General features: G+C 40.3%; 1 long non-coding RNA gene across 2 annotated transcripts in view; it reads right to left on the reverse strand.

The window, feature by feature from the left end:
- Positions 1-4,203: 4,203 nt before the first annotated feature.
- LOC115346233 overlaps positions 4,204-18,959 on the reverse strand; it is a 42,927-nt gene continuing 28,171 nt past the window's right edge. Inside the window, exons 5-6 of one of the 2 annotated variants that reach the window (XR_005933232.1) lie at positions 16,880-17,042; positions 4,204-4,536 (exon numbers count right to left, since the gene is read on the reverse strand). This is a non-coding gene — a long non-coding RNA (uncharacterized LOC115346233). The remainder of the gene's footprint in view (positions 4,537-16,879; positions 17,043-18,959) is intronic. The other variant, XR_003925059.1, reaches the window with a different exon arrangement.

Here is an 18,959-nt window from a genome sequence, read left to right on the forward strand (position 1 = left end):
TATCTCTATATGTCATAGTAGTTTTAACATTAGAGCTTATTCTATCAAGAACCTTCTTTGTTGTTGGGCTTTAAACCAGCAGAAAATGTAGAAAACTCAAGCCCTAAAATATGGGATGTTGGTGAGATTTGTGATGGTTATTAGTTTCCTCAGAACTTGAGTAATACCGTAAACACAATAAACTCGAGTTGAAAGAGTCATTCCATTCTAACCCACTGTTTTTATATCTTCCCACATAACTTTCTCAAAAAAATTTCCTCTCTGGCTACAGTTTCTCATGTTTAGTCTGAACTTAGAGGTGACTTTTGTTTCTTTCAAAGCTGAAATAAAATTAGGTTGACTACTATAAGGTTTAAGATATGAGGAAGAAGATCGTTGGAATGGACTACCTTGCTTTGTACATGCTGCTGGCATCATATAAGTAAATAAATAGCATTTTCAAAAAGGGTTTGTGTATTTTTCCTTTTGAATTCAGCCTGGAAAGAGTAAAAAACTTTTTGGCAATGGGGTGTGCTACAGTGAGAAAAAGGTTTTTAGAAGCTCTGAAGAAATTTGATTAAAATGAAATGATTTCAGAAATCTGTTTTTTTTACTCTGCCTCAAACATAACTCCAAAGAGAAGCATAGGACTGTGTGAACATGCTCACAGCTCACTTGCTTTGAATCAGTTACCTCTGCTTTATTTTCAGCATTTGTGAATGTAGCATCATCCATCACATTGCTAAGGGAAGGACTCTGAGTAGCAGTAGGGTAGTTGGATAAAAAGGTAAACCTTTCACCAGAAAGGACTGATTTTCAATTTGTTTGAAGAAAAATGGAGTTGTCTCTCTTACATCCCACCACCTGAAGTTTATGACTGACTGACTACAGGTTCACAACTCTCTGAGAAAGGGAAGTTCGATAAATCCCATTTTACAGGTGGGGAAACTGAGGCACAGAGGGAAAAAAATGGATCGACTACGGTTGCTCAGGAAGTGTATGATGGTATCAGCCTGACTCACCAAACTTCTGCCATCTGTTTCACCTCAACACTTTTTTTCTTCTTGTATTATTTTCTCCTCTTTTTTACCTGAGCTAAGTCAACCGAGCAGCATACATACATAGTACTAATTCCATCGCTGGGCAGACTCGTGATTTTAAGCCATCTGTCAAGCTCTATAAGATTTTTTAGCTAGAATATGAGGTGCGAATAAAAAGAACTGTTAAAACAATTGGGGTCAGAACCTGCCCACTGGATATGAGAACTCCTGTGGACTTTAATGGGATTATTTGCGTGAATAAAAAGAGCAGGGATACCCCATGGCTTCCTCATTTATTTCCAGCAAATGGAAACCTGGTGTTATATGACCAGAAGAAAATGAAAAAGAGGTGGTTGGAGTGTGGTAGTTCTCCAGTGATTTTTGTAAGCAACTGAAAACCCCTGAATTTCCACAGAAACGTTCCTGTTTACTGACAAAACCCCCAAACCTAACACTTTTCCAATTTTTAACAACTGTTCTTCAGTTACTTCTGGTTTCTGAAAATTAAAGCATCTTCAGATATATTCATATTTTTCTCTCTTCTGGTTTTCAACCACTCCTTCCTTACAGACTCCAGTAACTAAATCATCTTAGCAGAAATAGAAATTTTAGCCAAAAAATTCAGTCAGAAAAAAAAAAAAAAAGGTCCTTTTTTGTTCCAAAGAAACCCTGGAACTTGCGATAATAATTGTAATATCAGACAAAGGTTCAAGATGAAATGCTGCTGCAGCCCAGCCCAGGTAGAGCTGTGCAGATGCCATCAGTAATGCACCCCAGCCTGCGTAGGGAAAGGTCAACGGGAGAGGTATCCCCATGCCCTCCTCGCTCTATAGGACAATGAGGTCCATATGTTGCATGCGCTCCCGAGACCGTTGCAACTGGAAGAAGGTCAGCAACGTAGAATTATGGGGAGGAAAGTGAAAAAGCGAGAAGAGGTTTACAAAGGCCAAAAAAGCAAGGCTTTCATTTTATATTCAATTTATCTTTTTGCCTCTGAAAAGGGCACAGAGGTTGGAAATTATGATTGAGTTTTTTAATTTTATTAATGGCAGGCTTTGCGGTTGCTAGGGGAACTTGACCCAAGCAGGGAAAAAAAATGGCCCAATGCAGTATTATCAGGATTAATCTGCTGCCTTGAAATAGTTGGATCTCTCTCCATTGGCCTCATGAGTCCTTCCTGCTCTGCCTGTATCTCCACGACCACCTTGTTGACATGAGCCTACCGCTTAATCCTTGGAAGGAAACCTAACCCTTGGCCTCGGAGAGATGTCCCCGAGAGAGGGTAACCAGAGTGCAGCCGCACAGGAGGTGAACCCCACCGGAGCCAGCCTTCAAACCTCCAGGCGGTCGCTCCCGTCAGACAATAAAGCAGCGAGCGCAAGCGAGACGCTAATTTAACGGGAGGCTTGATTACACTGCGATAGGGCCCTGCTGGTTGTTTCCAACAGACCCCTTTATAGTATTAGTATTTATTACACCCCATATTATAAGGCATGGGGATTTGCTTCTGTAGGGCAGTTTGGCTGAGCAATGAAACATAATGTTTCTTTTATTGCTCAATAAACACTGTTCTCTCTTTCACTGCCACTCCAGCCCAGCTTTTTCAAGCCCGTTAAGCCTCTAACACAATAATCTTACAGGCCAGCAACGAGAGATGGTAGCTTCTAACTATTTTTGGTTACTTCTGAGGCCTCCTAGAGGCGAGATTTGTGGATAATTCGCTCTCTGGGACTTTTGCCATCCCTACCTTTTTTTTTTTTTTTTGGAAAGGCTTTGGTCTTCTGGATGGAGAGGTTCAATGGGTTCTCCTCATCCCCCAGAAAGAAAGAAGAAACCTAGTGTTGGTCTGAAGGACATGGCTGTAGAGCAATGGTATTTTGTTTTCCCGTCCATGTATATCCACGTGTGGGTTTGCATCCCATGATTTAACATGCCTGGTCTGGGCCAGGCGAAGTGCTGACAAGGAACCTACAGGCATCTTCCACACTTCTCTGCCAACAAACCTCAATCTTTTCCTGTGACATGCCCACCTCTGAGCTGTTCCCAACCTGGCCTTCTCCTCTGAGGAGACCAGTGTCTGTAGCACATTAATTGATAGTGTTATGAAGTGTTCGGCTGTCCTACCACGGTCAAGAACAAGATTTTCCAGTGTCGACTTCCCTTCTGCATTAGTTAATGTTTGGAAACTCGGTACATCAACACGCCGGACTCCTGCACCGGCCTCTCATCACCTTGTACGGCTCCTAATGTGCCAGACCGTTATCCCTCATGCTGTAACGGGATACAGCCATCACAAATACACCTCCTTGCAATAATATTGCGGACGGATAGCATTTACAGCAGTGAAATTAAGCCGGTTTAGACATTAGCTGTGTAGGGCAAATGATTAAGGACTAAAAAAAACCACTGTACAAGCTTTGAGGGCATTACCAAACATTGCAGACAAGGATGATAGTGATTACTAGAAACTTTTACAGGTTGTTTAGCTTAGAATTATGGTTTTTATTTCAATTTCACATTTTACACTCAAAGTAGAGTTCAGATTATTTTTTCTTTTTTTTTTTTTTTTTTAAGTTTTAAAGAATCACAGATCTTTGGGTTAGACTGTGCCAAAATCTTGCACGGGATTTGTGTTTAGGGTGATTTATCATGAATGGTAACAGCAGCGTGTGCCACTGGAAACCCTCTTGCAAGCAAGTGGCTCTTTCTCTGAAGTTCTCCTTGAAACATAACCTTTTTTTTTTCCTTCACACTGGACCATTCTAATTCTCTCCGTCTTTATTTTTGTCACCTTAAATGTTTACTCTTGGTCTCTCTTTTTCACAAATTTGTAGATCACTTTAATGTCCCCATAGGTCAATGCCAAGTATGACTGCAGTTAGCAGTTTTAATCTTTTCTCTTTTTCCAGTCCATGCAGCTATCCCAGCAGGAATCTTATCCATGTGATTATATTTTATGACACTGTCCACCTCTTCTGCTGAGTGATAACGTTTTTGTTTTAATTAAATACCAAAAGTATAATGATAGAATTATTGTACCGTCTTCAGTAAACGCTATGGCAATTTTCATACCTGCCATGATGCTGGCAGCTTGTTCTTTCCCAGAGATTATCAGGATACTGGATTTCTCTTTAAATGCACATACACACATATTTATATAAAACTCTACTGCCATGTTTAGCTGTTTAAAATTATTTCTATAGTTTTCTATATTTTAAAAAAGTTATATTGGGGGATAAGTATACAATCAACACTAGTATAATTCAGGAAGAAGAGAGAAGACTTAAGTTTCCAGTAACATGTTTTCTGGCAAATGTAACATTGTTTCAATTTTAAAAATTTTATTAATAAATGAAGAAATGTTAGTTACTGTAGCAGCAGCTTCTCTGCTAGCTTCTAAGATGATTTAGTTCTGCGTAGGAAATTCTGTTTTCAAACTGTGCAGGTGGCCTCGCTCCTTTGATTGCTAAATATTCCAATGCCTCTTTAGGGGATGTTTGTTCTCATTTATTCCTCTCTGTAATTACAAATAGTGGTTAGAATCTCTCTATGGATCTGATTCAAAACCCACAGAGGTCAGCTGGAAGATGTGCAGTGACTTCCCTGGGTTTGAGTGAGCCCAAATCACCCTCGAGTTCTTCTTTTAGTTTACAGGCAAGTGTAAACTCTTTAGTCCAAGCCCCCAACCACTTTTATATATAAATGCGACCTCCTGGACCCAAGAGCAGTAGCATCGCAAACACTCCTGCTCAGAGCTCTTCCCCCTTCAAAGACTCACACATCTCTATTAAATACTTTGTCCTGCCAGCAAAGGGTTAAAAAATACACATTTTGAAAATAATCCCTTTGAATCATGGCATGAGAGGGAGCTCAAATATTTTCTCAATGGAGAGTTAGTGGAATTTTCTATAGATCTGGGGTGAAAGAAAAGTCTTCAGAAAGTCTCAGAAGAAAGATCCTTTGAAATGGCCCGACTTCTGTTATGATAAGCAGTTCGATAAGCCCACCCATGGTAAAGTTATTAGGAATTCATATCATATGGATCCCATTAACCTAAACGTTTGCTTTTAAAGTAAACTTCTCGGTACATGACTACCACTAAGTCCAAGCACTTCAGGTTTGAGGATTGTGTTTTTACAAATGAATCTAGGGTTATCCAATCAATTAGCTGAATTCCCTGTGTAATTGTGCTTTAAATGAATCACCTGGTACTAATGAGACTGCTTACCCATTAAAAAAAAAGAAAAAAATATCACTGCCTTTAAGGGAAACACTTTAAAATCTGTGGAAAAAATATCATGCAGTATATAGTTAATCTTTGGCACTCACTGCCTTGGGATATAACCAAAGCAGGTAGATTTGAAAGATTAGGCAGAAAGATTTAGGTCATATGAAAGTCAAAATATCACTCAAGCTATTTTTAATTAATTATTACAAGACCATGTGAAATCATTACTGAGATCAAAACCACATTTTTTAGGTGATAATAAAAATATAGGCTAAGAATAAGGTTGTAGTTTATTCTTCACAGGCAGGAAGCAGAGCAGTGTCATCGAGATGACAGATAGAAGAGGAGGAAGGAACTGAGGCTCGCTGAGGCTGAATGACTAGTGCCGGTTACGCAGAAATTCAGCGTTAGAGCTTGGAAGAGAACCCAGTTATTTTAATCATCTTGCCTGCTACACTCTGTTGCACTTTGGAAGGGTTTAATACGTAAGCTTTTGCCGTGAAATAATTTATCTCTGTGCTATATTTTTGCGCAATTTAGACATATTATAGGCCTTATAGAAGCATAAAGGATTCCAGACTAAATGGGCTATTTGTCTGTCACAGTCAGGCAACACTTAGCTATCAGTGGTTTAGTGAAGGATTTTATCATTAACTTATATTGTGTTTCTAAATGAATTCAGTTGAGCAAAAAGAAAAAGAGAAAAAAAAGCAATTAAGGGCATGCTATAAACAGTGGAGTCCGCAGGCAGGAGGCTGCAGCGAATTATACGGAGCATACTTCTCCCAACCGCAACTTGATTGAAACAATTTACTGGATGTGTGCGTTGAACGACAGTGGATCCGAATGACCGATGGGGGAGCACCGTCAGCCCTCCTTCCTCCCACCCAGCAAACACTTGATTCTCCTGTTGGGAAAGGGTCAACACTTTGTCCCGCTCCGCTTTGTCCCGGTGCAAAGTGATGTAACGTATTGGATCCAAAGGGGCCTCCAAATCAGATATTAAGCATATTGTTGAAATTATTGCACGGGCTATTTTTGGTTCATTCAGAGGTCAGTGCCCTTCCACAAACAGGGAGTTATTAGATACTCCCCTGGACAAACAAAGAGATAATTACTCGGCAAAATAAAAGAAGGCGCTTAGAAGTTGGCAAACCAGAGAATATTTTTGTTCTAATTTAGAGAAAGTTCTGATACATGTAGCTGGGAGTTCTGGCATGTAAAAAGAGTCTGATTGAACGTCTACCCAACTGTTTTCAGTGAAGTGGAAAAAAATGAGAAACACGTGAGAAGTACCTACTTTTGATCACCAAGGTGTTTTGATCTCATAAATTATGTCTGAAATTAGGCATGGACTGGAAAATGTGAGTGTGTTTTCTCTCGGTCTGGGAGCTTCTTGTTTTGAGAGAAGGAGCACTGTTCCTCTACCTTCATCAAATACCTTTTTTTTTTTTTTTCCACCCCTGCTTTCTAACAAGTAGGTTTCTCTTACCATTTATCAGAGATGTCATGAGTATAGGATGGAGAAGCACTGCATACCTCCCTTTCTTTTTCCTCTGGGACTTCCTCAGTCTAAAACTCAAGCTTAGATCCAGAGAGACCTGAAAATGTTCCAGTCTAAGGAGCAGGTTGACCTGCAACCTAATCTCATCCCAACTGTCATAACACTATGTTAGCCATGCGCAGCTAATAAATCATAATAATGCTAACTTAATGGACCAGGCTTTGACAGTGCCAGGATTAGAAGGGCATACAATAAACAAAGAGTGTCTGAGTAGAGAGCTACAGTAGAGCAGTGAAAAATCACCAAACGATGCAACAAATCTTCTGCTGGTATTTCCATGGGCCTCCGCTATAGACAGTGCCGGGAGGAGCTCAGCTCCCCGCCCCATCCCTCTTGTCCTCCTCTTCTGCCAGACCCTAAGACAAGGCATGAGAAGAAGAGGATCGGTGTAGGAGCTCAGCCTGGTGCAATGTGCAGCTGAAGAAACAGGATGGGCTGTCTGGAAGGGTATGAGAGGAGGCTGGTGAATTTTCTTGCCTCAAGCAGAGATTTCCTCCTCTAGCAGTAGGTTTGCTCACTGGCAAGGCTGGGAGTTTGTGGCTTAGTCCGGCCGGCTGAGACAAAGCACTGCTCTGAGCATGCCACCAGGTTCAATTTAAATAGAGATAACGAATAAGGAGGGAAAATCATATCAGAAAAAGATGTCCATTTGTTAAAGATTTCAGGATGTCTTACTGAATAGACACGTGCCCAGAGAATTCTCCCTGTGACTTCTACAACTTCCGAAGAAAATGCATGCATAGATAGAAAACCTGCAGAGTAACTTACTATCTTTTCACTAGAATGCTTTTGGCACTGAATTGTGCATCTCTTGGATCCTGAAATAGATTTTAACATTGTTTTCTTAACCCTGTCATGGGAAAGAGGGTAGATTTTTCAACCTTTGTTAACGATGGACAAGTCTGAAGACTTTTGATAATTTACTTTACAATGGGTAAACAGCCAAAGAAACCTTATCTGAACTAGCCAGGATCATTTGGTCTGAATAAAGAAGCTTAAAGTCTCATGAGAACGGGACTTCTTACAAGATTTCCATTATTTCCTCTTTCCAGTAGGAAAAGTGACACAAAGAGGATATCCTATCTTTCTGTATTTCAGCACCTCTACTTCTCCTTGGAGCTGGAACCAAGAAGCTGCAAAGTCAGGTGAAACTAGAGATTGGGAATCATTTAACTGACCTTTTGGGAAAGATTAAATGTGTCTGTAGGTTTATCTGCATAACCACACAGTGACAGAGAAACAAGATTTCTTTGATGCATTTCTTCTGTTAAGTCTATTAATTTCAGTGGTGTTCTCTCTTCACTTACATACTTTGTTAAGAGAGGAATCAGATTCCTCTTTATCCCCTATTCTTTAGCAATATTTTTGCTGGTAGAACTGGGGCTTTCTTAGCAGAGGAGAAATCTTAATTCATCTTGGAGTCACCCAGAGAGGTGAAACAAGGATCTTAGGTTACAAGTCAAAAGAGTAAATTGTCAACTCAGAGGAACTAATCTTAAGCCCGAGTGAGCAAAGTGTGGTTTAGCTTTCAAACGTGAACTTTTAGAATTGCTAGAAACATCCCTTTGCTGCAAACCCTTGGATTGCCAAGACAAAAATTAAAACAGTACAAGAGTTAAGTTCTGCCTGACCTGACTACTAATACAGACAAACGCCATTTGTAAGAGGTCTGAGCTAAAAGAATAAGGAACCTGACATTGGTAAAAGTGTGCACCTCCAGACAATAATGGGACCTTATGCTTTAAATTACGTTTATTCAGAAAAAAAGAAGGAAAGGAAGAAAAAAACAAAGGAGAAGGAGGGCCATGATCCCTGCTGATGCCTGCATTTTTGTTATTAGTAGTGGCCCTGTCCCAGCCAGCAACGTATCACATGCAGAAATCAAAACTAACCATTGAGCAATACATTGGGGGGCTGGGGGTTGAAATCTCTGTGTTTGGGTTTGCTCCAAGATGAGCAGAATAGTGTGATCTGGATCCACCCATGCTTCAGTGGCTCCAACAAAATCTGTTCACTGGGCTTTTGCTTGTGGTACATGCCAATGTGATTCAAAGCTCTTTGAAATGAGCAACTTGCAGTGATTTCCTTGGTCTTTGGATCTTGTTCTTGAGAATATTTTTGACCTGTAATAAATGTGGGTTTCTCCCCCAGTTCATGCAAGGAGTCACCATCAATGCAATGGCTGCAAAGACTTACCAACTTCTCTGGTTCAGGCAAATTGGTAAATGTCTTTTATCAGCTGATTCTTCAATTATTTTTTGTGTGGGACTGCTGGAGGCTGATCCCTTGGATTGCCTCAGGTTGGATGCGCCCCTGTAACATCTACCTCTTCCGAGGTCAAAACAGACATACAAATCAACTCTTGAACATTTGTGGATGCTCTATTTTCTTGCACACTAACTTGAGCGTTAAAGGTTAGAAAAACCTGAGGTAGCTCCATGCAGATCCAGACGGACTCCAGCTGGGCTTATTAACCCAGTACAGCTCTACCTCCACCCAGAGACAATCAAGACTCAGGCTGAACCCCAGTTAATAAATCCCGAAGGCTTGAGCCCCTGCAGATGGGTATCTGCCCATCTCCTGGTGGTGCCTTCTCTCATCCATCCAATACTTGAGAACCTGGTGAGTTCATTGCCCATTTTATGAGCTATTGACTGGAGTGAACACGTGACTGAACTGTAATTGAGTTTTAACTGCTAGAAAAATATCTCATTTCTATTTGGGTACTGAGTTTATTGGTTTCTCAAATTTTTATCAGGTTTTTTTGGTGTGCATATACTATGTAGCTCTGATGACTAAGAAATAGGAGAGGACACTGTGAATTAGGGAGCTTAAAAAGGAGGAAACGTAAATTAGTGACATTCTCTCCTTCCATAAATAAATATTTATGATTCCACCAATAGGTTATCCTGCTTCAGCCTTGTACAAACACTGTCTCCAGCAGAGGTAATCTTGATTTTAAGCAATGTGCCCTCAGATGCAGAGTCCTGGTTCTCATTGCCTGGAATGGGAGTTAGTGCAACTCAGCTCCTCACAACTTTAAGACTCTTTGATGCTTGAAATCCATGTCCATGTGCTTCCCAGGCAACTGGGAAACTACTTTATGCAGATGCATTTCCACAGTATCTCCTGAACCTTTGCAGCATTAGTCTTTGCAATTGCTGTCACTGAAAATTTATCCAAGCTATTAAATGAATCGCTGCAATCTCGCTCAAATTCCTCGACTCCTGTTCCCTCAACACGCGTCTTTATTTAAGAGATCCTGTCCCTTCGGGCTGTCCCTCATCTCTACTTGCAATGTTTTGAACCGAAGTGAAACGTAGACTATTCTCCTGTTGACATTCTGATTTTGGTTGTGAAGAAGGATGTTTTTTCTGCGAGAGCTGGAGTTTCCGCAGGCAGCTAGCTGGGCTTGTTTACTCCCCGAGCATTTCAAAGGCTGCACTGTCCTGTGGCTCCACGTCATTAGGGCAGCTTTAGTGCCTGACAAAAGTGCGGAGGAAAACCCCCTTGAGCACTGGATGTTACAACCTTCTGCAGAGGAGTGGCCAACGACCTCAGCCTTCCAACGCTCGCCTGCCAGACCACGCAGCGCTAAGATGCTAAAATATGTTCTTTCCTGGCAGGGCTCGAGAACGGCCAATTTAGTGGGAGAAGGAAGTTGGCAGAGCTCTGGCCGTAGAAGACTTTGAAATATTATGATTTTTATCAGAAATGACAACAACAAAAAGAGCGTAAGCCAAATGTGCTCCAAAAGCTACGCTTGTCTGCTGCCTCCCTCTACTCTCACCAACGTCATGGAGAGAATTTCCTTAGGTTTTCTCCAGGAGACAAGCGAGACTCTGTATAGAGGAGTTTGACTCAGTTACTGCAAACGTCTTGGGTCCTTATGTTTCTAAGGGACAATGTGTGTTTTGAGTAAATTATTGACAAAGCAAAAAGTGTGACTCTTCTGAGGTCGTTTAAGTGCATGAGGCTACATTCTTTCTTGCAGAGCTGGTGAAAGTAAACAACATTATTATAGATTTTGGTCATGCCCTGGCATCAGTAAGTATAGTTTCTGTGTTTGCCATATGCTCGCATTGAACTGGAACAGCAGTGCGTACACAGGGAAATTGTTTAAAGAGCCAGTTCAACCTCAGTACTCGCTGTCAAAATTATGATGTACACGATTCATTCTGCTAACCACAAAAGAGTTTTTGTTTGTCAAGTGAAATAATGTGTAATTTGGTATATCATTTAGGAAAGCTTTTTTTTTTTCTTCTTTTTTTTCAATATCCCACCGCAGGCCTGGAGACTGCAGCATCAGATTAGTGGATAGCATCCTGCAGCTCCCTGGGACGACAGCGACTCAACGTGAGATAGGAGACAGAGGAGGCAGAAGCCAAGACTTTAAACTGTGATTGCAGAAGGCGGCTTGCTGAGCCAAATAAAGAGAAGAGGGAAAATTGACACCCCACAAGACATGGACAATTGTTGCCACCGGCTGGGAGGCCTTAAATTACAAACCCATTTTGTATATCCAAAAGCTTACACTTTCTATTTATATATCCCACTTCTTCTGTGCACCAAAAGTTGGATTTGGCAAATGCAGCTATTCCCTGCAGGCATATGGGTGAGGTTTTCTGCAGAGAAAATAAACTTGATTGTTGAAAACCTGTGTTTGCAATTACTCTGAGTTTCAATATTCTGAGGTCAAAATAGATCCTTTAAAAAATCATAACGCTTTGAAACAGATTCATTTTCTTTCTGAAATGGTTATTGGATTAAAATGAAATATTGAAACATTTTTCGTAAGCAAGGCATAGCAAAACCTTTCAATAGAAATTATGAAAATATGGAAAGAAAGAAAGACAGAAACTATACAAAGTCAAGAGCTGGGGACCAATTTTTGGAGGGTTAAAGAAGACCATTTCTGTTAAAAATCATTAGTTCTAAAAATGACAACCAGCTACATTAATCAGTTCAGCTACATTGAACAGGCCAAACCAGGTTTCCAATACATCTTTTGGGAGATTATTCAATGGTCTGAGAGATCTTTGCTTGGCAAAGGAGCAGGTATAAATAGTAAGAAACGTTTTCTTCTGGGACTTTGGTAGACTGGATGAGAATCTTAGTTCATAAATATTGTCACAGAAAACTGTGTGACTGTCTTTGGACAAAAAGCCAGATTTTGCAGGGTATTTAATGTGCATTAATTTCCTTAGGAGTGAGAAACACAGGCTGGCATTTAAAAATAAATGAAGGGTCCCAGACAGGACTGAGCCAAGGAGGTCTCAGAAGCTGGGAATAATCCTTAAATTCTAAAGCAATCATTCGAGGGGACGAACTATTTTTAATCGTCTATTTGCTATTTATATTTCAATGACATCTCCAGAGCGTGTCAACACAGCTTCCACCTTGGACAACCAGCTCGAGGTGACTTTTTGTCTTTCCAGCAATGGAGAAAGAGTAAGAAATCAGAACTTCAGTAGCAGGAATGAAAAAAAACCAAATCCAGAAAAAAAACCCATAAGTAATTATTTAGGTCCTTGAGGCATACCAGTGCAGTGCAAAAGAGCTTCAATACGACTGAGAGCCGGAGCCTTTCGCCTCCACCTCGGACTAGAGCTACATCTGGCATTTCACCCTTGTAAGAAAACAGTGAGGGGCTTGTTCCAAGGAAGGTGCAAGGAGGGTAGCAAGAGCCCGCTCTGCATGCTCTTTGCCTTGAAATATTCCTTCACTGCATGCCCACTTGAAGGCCCCTTTATGCTAAGGAAACTTAGTGTAAATAGGAATCAGGCTCAAAGAGCCTGGAAAGCCATAGCACGAGAGTTCAAACCTTTTCAGTTCAAACTCTTTCAGACCAGAGCAGCCCTAAACCTCCACCCAGATTTCACTCCACCATATAAAGTTGTCGTGTGCTCATTAGGTCTGGCTGATGAGCTCTGCTAATTACCTAATGCTTGGGGTTGCCATGTTATGGATAGCAAGAAAAACCAAGGGTATGTTTTTGGAGGGGAGGAGGGGGCGTCTCTTAGTTCTCTTCAATATCTTGAAAAGAAAAAGCTTTTTTTTTTTTTTTTTTTAACCTTAAAGTGTTACTTGTAAATGGAGGCCAGAATTTAATTTCAGATAGTGTTACTCCACCTTGTGCAAGTGATTTCTCTTGACACTGCACTGACTACCCGTGCACAAAAAGCCCTTTATGACTTACACGCCAAAGAGCCTGAAGTATTTTTTGCCTCTCCGAAAATGACATTTCATCTCCCCCCCCCCCCCCTTTTTTTTTTTTATCACCTGAACACTGGTCTTAAAACCACAGCACGCAAAGGCCCCATGTGAAGTAGGGAAAGGCATTCAGCATCTGCTTATATCCCCAAACTGAAGCACCAGTGTGCCTAAAAAAGCTTGTATTTAAAGGCATTGCAGCTGCATCAGCTCATATTTCATCCAGCCACCAATTTCCTTTTCCCCCTGACAAACAGGCCTCAGAAAGAACCCAGGCCAGAAATTCTCCACGTTAGCGAAACATTTCCTCTTTCCCGTTCTCCCTTCCATTAACATTATTACGCTGCTCCTGGGAAAAGATGACTTTTCCAATCCAGGCAGCATATTTCTCTCTTTTCTTTTCTTTCTGTCTGTTTTCTCCCTCTCCAGGCTAGTGGTAAGGAAAGAACTGGGGTGGAGATAACGGGGGAGAAAGAATATGGGGGTGAAAGGAAATATAGTGTTTCTTCAGGAAGGAGACCTTAAAATCCGCCTCCCTTTTTGCATGCAAATGCAGAGGAATAGCAACTCCCGGCTCTTCCCTCTGCTGAGGGTGGGAAACAAAGAGGGAGAAAACCACAATGTTGGTGATAGCGTCCATCGAGGGTCAGGTGCTCCCTCTGGGATCAAAAGCTGCTTAAATCCCAGTTGACTGAGCCAGGGGTTAAATTCATCCCAGACCTGACTGCAGCCAGATCTACCTAGAGCTAGTTAATAAGTCAATATTTGCAGCCCTCGGGATATTATGTCTTTTTCTAGACGTCCAGCAGCCTTCATGATTTGTGCAATACTGGTTGTGTATATCCCACCTTGACTGAAGGTCTCCATCCTCCCACTTTGCAGGACCAACCCAATGGCAGCTTTAACTCACGCGTCTTTACTGCCTGACATATATCACGACCATAGCAAATACGTTCAACCTACGCAAGACCAAAACCAGATCTGATACAAAAATGAGTGATTATACCGGGTATCAGGAGAGTTGCATTCATATCAAGTCTGATTTTACCATGTGCATGTTCACTTCAGCCTGCTTTTATTTTTCTTCTCCTTCAAGAACTGGAAGGCAAAGTCCCAGAGGAGAGAAAATATCTCACTGAAATTAGCGGCAAAGGACAGCCAGGTCATAATTCCTTGCCGCAGAGCAAGCGTGTCGTGACTGAACCATAAACTTTCTGTTACGCCTGTAAAAAGGGGGAACAACAGCATCTGCTCACTCAAAATACCCTCTGGCACTATTTTAAAGCCACTTTACCTTATTCTAAGGTACCTAACTCAGGAAATCCATTCTTGAGGCAGCTCTTATAAGTTCTAACAGGGAATTGTTTCTTCTTTATCATTTTGCCTAAGAGTCCTAAAATACTTTGGGTTGGTTATGTTTGGTTTTTCAAGAAGTCAACACAAACAGCAGGTAAGTTTTCTGAAAAAGTGGATTATAAAGAGAGCGATTTTCCAGTAAAGAATAAGCTTGACAGAAAATTTCCTGCAGGTACTGGTTGCTTAATCATGTACTAGTGGCTGAATTGGGTATTTTAGATCAATTAGATTTTACATAGTGTTTTAGCAATTCTTGGCAATAAGCATAAAACATGGCTGCAGAAATGGGCGAAAAATCAAAACTTAAAAAAGTCCAGGAATGGTTCCTTTCAAGAGATCAGACTGAGCAAATTTACTTTTTGTTGTTCTATTCCAATTTGACTTTGTAATTTTGTTCTAAAAAAATCTTCTGCATAAATTGCCATTTACAGCGAGAAAGGCAAGAATCACATTGAGCCAGACCCCTGAACTTTCTCCTCCAGGACTGTCGGAAAGGGGCAGTTTCTCTAATTGCTCTTTGTTCCTCCATTATTTTTTTTTTTTTTGTTATCTTACTTGCTTTTCTGTTTTTGCTTTTCACTTTGACTTGGGAGCTTTGTTCAGACAGACCTTCCCTTGTGAATGGTTTCAGTTTCAACAAATTGCCATTCTGTGACACCCCGCCAAATGAGTACCTTGGAAAATTCCCAACCACCCCTATTCTGTACGCTGGAGCACATTTCATTTCCAAATCCTCGGCTAGCTGTGGACCAAACCATCCGTGGGCGTAGCTCCCTTGACTCCAGGACATCCCCTCTGCAAGGGAGCTTGGCCCCACGTTACGGGGAGGCAATTTGTATCAGAGGAGTGCAATCATTTTGGAGGTGAGATACAGACTCAGTTTAAAGCTGGGGAGGGTGCTATTCAGCAGTGTTGACAAGAACAAAGTAATGATATTGTGTCTGGTTTTGATTTAGAGCTAGTTGCAATGCCACATTTAAAAAATTAAAATTATTCCTGTTTTGCAGGGCTTGAAAAGATGAATTTTCTACTTTTGAAGGTTAAAGGCAGGCAATCCTCTCAACTTTATGACTTTATCATTTTCAGATAGACAATCCTGTTATATTTAAGAGTGTTTACAGAAATATGAAGTCAATAATTTTAAAAAAGAAAAATAAAAGCATTGATGATGACAAAGTTTTGTAAAAAACGTCTTTTTCCATAAAGGAGTGTTTTTCACTGATAACATGCTTGTAGTGAAAAAGATAAGATGAACGTATATTTTTTTTTTTCACCAAGTGTGAAAAGAAATCTATAATTAAAGTGCAGAAGATACATAATGAGAAGCAAAAGCATTAGGCGCGGACGGACTCAGTTAGAGTCCAAATTAACACAGGTTAGATCTTTAGTTGCATATTATGCACCTCTTGATGACTGAGTCTACTCAGATCCCCTGAACGTGATCCTTGACTTAATTTTTTATCTTTACATTTACACTGGAACAGCTTACACAAAAATTTTGAACCATGTTTTGACTGATTTTTTTTTCGTCTTACCTCACGTGGTTTCTATGGCCTATAAGAACAATAAAAATAATAAAAACAATGTTAAAGCTATGCCTGGAGAAGCTTTATTTCAGCAGTCCACCAATGTCAAAATACCATTTTTAGCAGTCCTCGTTCCCTGTCACGTGGTTCAAGATTTTTGTTTCATGCCTTTCTGGTTAGAGATGTCTTGTTCGAGAATTTTATTTCATGCATGTCATAGAACAAGTATGGTTTTTATGACATTTATGAATGTGACCAGTCTGGGAACATGCTGTCTGTCTGGTCGGGTTTAAGCCAAAATTTAAGTCATTGTAGCTAGAATTTCCAATTTTGGTGATAGCTGATACATCAGCTGGGGTCAATAAATTGGCAAAGTCATCTTTTATAGTATGAAAAGGTAACTTGTCTTCTGCCTTATGAGAATTGTCAGGGTGAGGTTTCAATTATCTGAGATATTAATCAGAAAGACTCCTTCTACCTTGCCCTGCCTTTCCTTTTCGTTAAGCTAGTCCTATAAAATGTATATTAACTACTGTAGGATTAAAGCAAAAAAAAGCATCTAGATTCTGAATGCCTGTCACAGAAATCAGTTTTGTCCCAAAGTGCAAGAATCAAGCCTGTAGCATCAAAACATCAAAGAATTACAGTTTTATGTTGTATTAAGCCTCCCTGTCTTATTTCAGCTATTCTAACACTCTGAAATACATGATTGAGAGCTGTTAACTCCCAACGATACGCTCCTGGCAAGCAGACTTGAGGTTTTTTTAATATTTTATTTTAATTATTTTTAGTTTATAGCTCAGCAACTCAACTGACCCAGGGGAACACTTAAACTAAATTTGATAGATGTCAAGTTAGAAAAAATAAAGACAGCAGTGTTCTTTCTCCCTGCAATTACAAATGTTTGCTGGAGACTTTTCTGACAGTATTAAGCAGAGCAGAGACCTGGGGAGAGCAGAGAGGGACGTCGTACCCGTTTGCTGAGGTCAGCTTGGCTGATGTTCTCCAGAACCTGGAAGGGGAGGAGGACTAGGACATCTACCAGTAGCGGTTGCTCCTGACTCCAAATACAGTGGGTTTGTCTTTTTTTCCCCCTTTTGCCCGAGTCTTGATGTGTCTTGCATCAAGTGGAGGAGCTAAAAAGAGAGTGCTTGTTTTTTCAGCTGACATTTGGAGCTGTGGAAACCTGTGAGATGCCCCATAGATGGGCTGAAAAAACCCCAAGAAAAACAAAAAAATGGAGCTTAATGAGCTGCAAAGAAGCGAGGAAATGCTCCAGGAAACTATGCAAAAGCCTGCTTTTGACAGTCTACCTGAAAAACAAATATCAGAAACATCCAAAAAAAACCCCCAAACCATCTACTGTTTTCTAGTCCGTTTTTTTTCCCTTGCAAACCAAAATATATGAAGATACTGTAAAATACACTGATGCAATCAGTGAGAAAGAGAGAAAAACCAGTCTTCACAAAGTTCTATAGGAATTATTCAGAGGGGAAAAATGTTGCATATCTCCAGTATAATATGCTGGCTAGCTGCATCAGGGAAAAGGAATGGCCTTTCCAGTCTTTTATCATTAGATCACTGGCTCAAATCTCTCCTAGGGATTTCATCCAAAACCCAGTGAAATCAGTGGGAGTCTCATTACTCTGAATCAATACCCAGGTACACAACAAGAAAGGACTGACAGAAATTATTAGAAAAAAATTTGAATTTTCACGTTACTTTGAAAATGTTCAGAGCTTGCTTTCAACTGGAATAAGGGGAGAAATTTCATAATGGTCTGATCTTTCCCTATTTCGTTTCAATATTTGTTTTTGGGTGTTCCCTAATCCTGTAGATTTACTTCTTACATTTTATCACTGGAAAAGAAGGGGAGGCATGGGCTGGGAACAAATAACCCATGCACACCAATAATTAGATTTGGTTTGAAGGTTGGAAACCACCCCTTTTTGCTGCTTTTCTTTTTATAATGAAAAATCAGAATTATATCTATGGGAGTGGATCATTTTTCCCATTGAAAGAAAAAGCTGAATAAGAAATGCTGCCTGAATTGATATCATATGAAGCTGTTTCATGGTTCATGTGAATTCCTCTGATGCTGGCCTGATTTGGTGAATTTTCTGAGGGGTGCATACAACCTGAACTGCATTTTCCTGCTGGAGATGTCCTGTCCATAGTGGGAGCCAAGGCTGGGACTACACTTGCTCATGATTTAGAGTGTTTTCACTATCTATTTTCCCATCTTATTAAGTAAGGTAAGCCCTTTACTGAATGGACGGGTATTTTTATAACACATTGAAGAACATAAAGTGAAGTGCAAGCTGATTTACTTCTATAACCATAGAGGCCAAGAGTATTCCCTCCATATTTTTCTTCCCAGCTTTCAGACAAATAAATCAACACACATATATGTATTTACAATACTTGGTAACAAAAAAAAAAAAGTTGAGGTCATCTGAATTATTTCATAATCAGGCAGGTGAAGTGGCTTAGCAGATTATGAAACCACACCACTGCCAAATTGTTCCATGATGATAATTATTTGCTTCTGTTCTTTAATTCTGGGTGGGCAACACTGCTTTTCCTCTGTCCACTGGAAAAAAAAGCAGGATGGCTCTCCCTATGGTTTTTGGCTTAACTGCACACATCTGGGTTTCGTATCAAAAGAAATAAATATCAGACCTAATTAATCCTCTGAGGCTGCTGGGTACTGACTCCTGAGCAACACAGACTTTAATTACAGCTTCAACCGGGCATAGTGATGGAGTCAGTTGTAGAAGGCTGACTGTTGATTTAATGCAGTATATCATGTCTAAAAGTATCTGGAACAACACTGATTTACATCAGCTGAATATTTGGCTCATTTGAGACTCTCTTGGGAAGGAGAGGGGGGATACCTATATATATACATTCACCCTAATTTGTTCAGATGAGGTGTGTAGCAAACTGTATAGCAAAATGCTTATGAAATCCAGGGAACTTTTTAGAAATGCAATTTGCTGAGATTAAAATGTTGAAATTGCTTAATTGGGAAAAATTAATGTGATTATATA

Source organism: Aquila chrysaetos, chromosome 9 (genome assembly GCF_900496995.4).
Source record: "Aquila chrysaetos chrysaetos chromosome 9, bAquChr1.4, whole genome shotgun sequence".
Classification (NCBI taxonomy): domain Eukaryota; kingdom Metazoa; phylum Chordata; class Aves; order Accipitriformes; family Accipitridae; genus Aquila; species Aquila chrysaetos.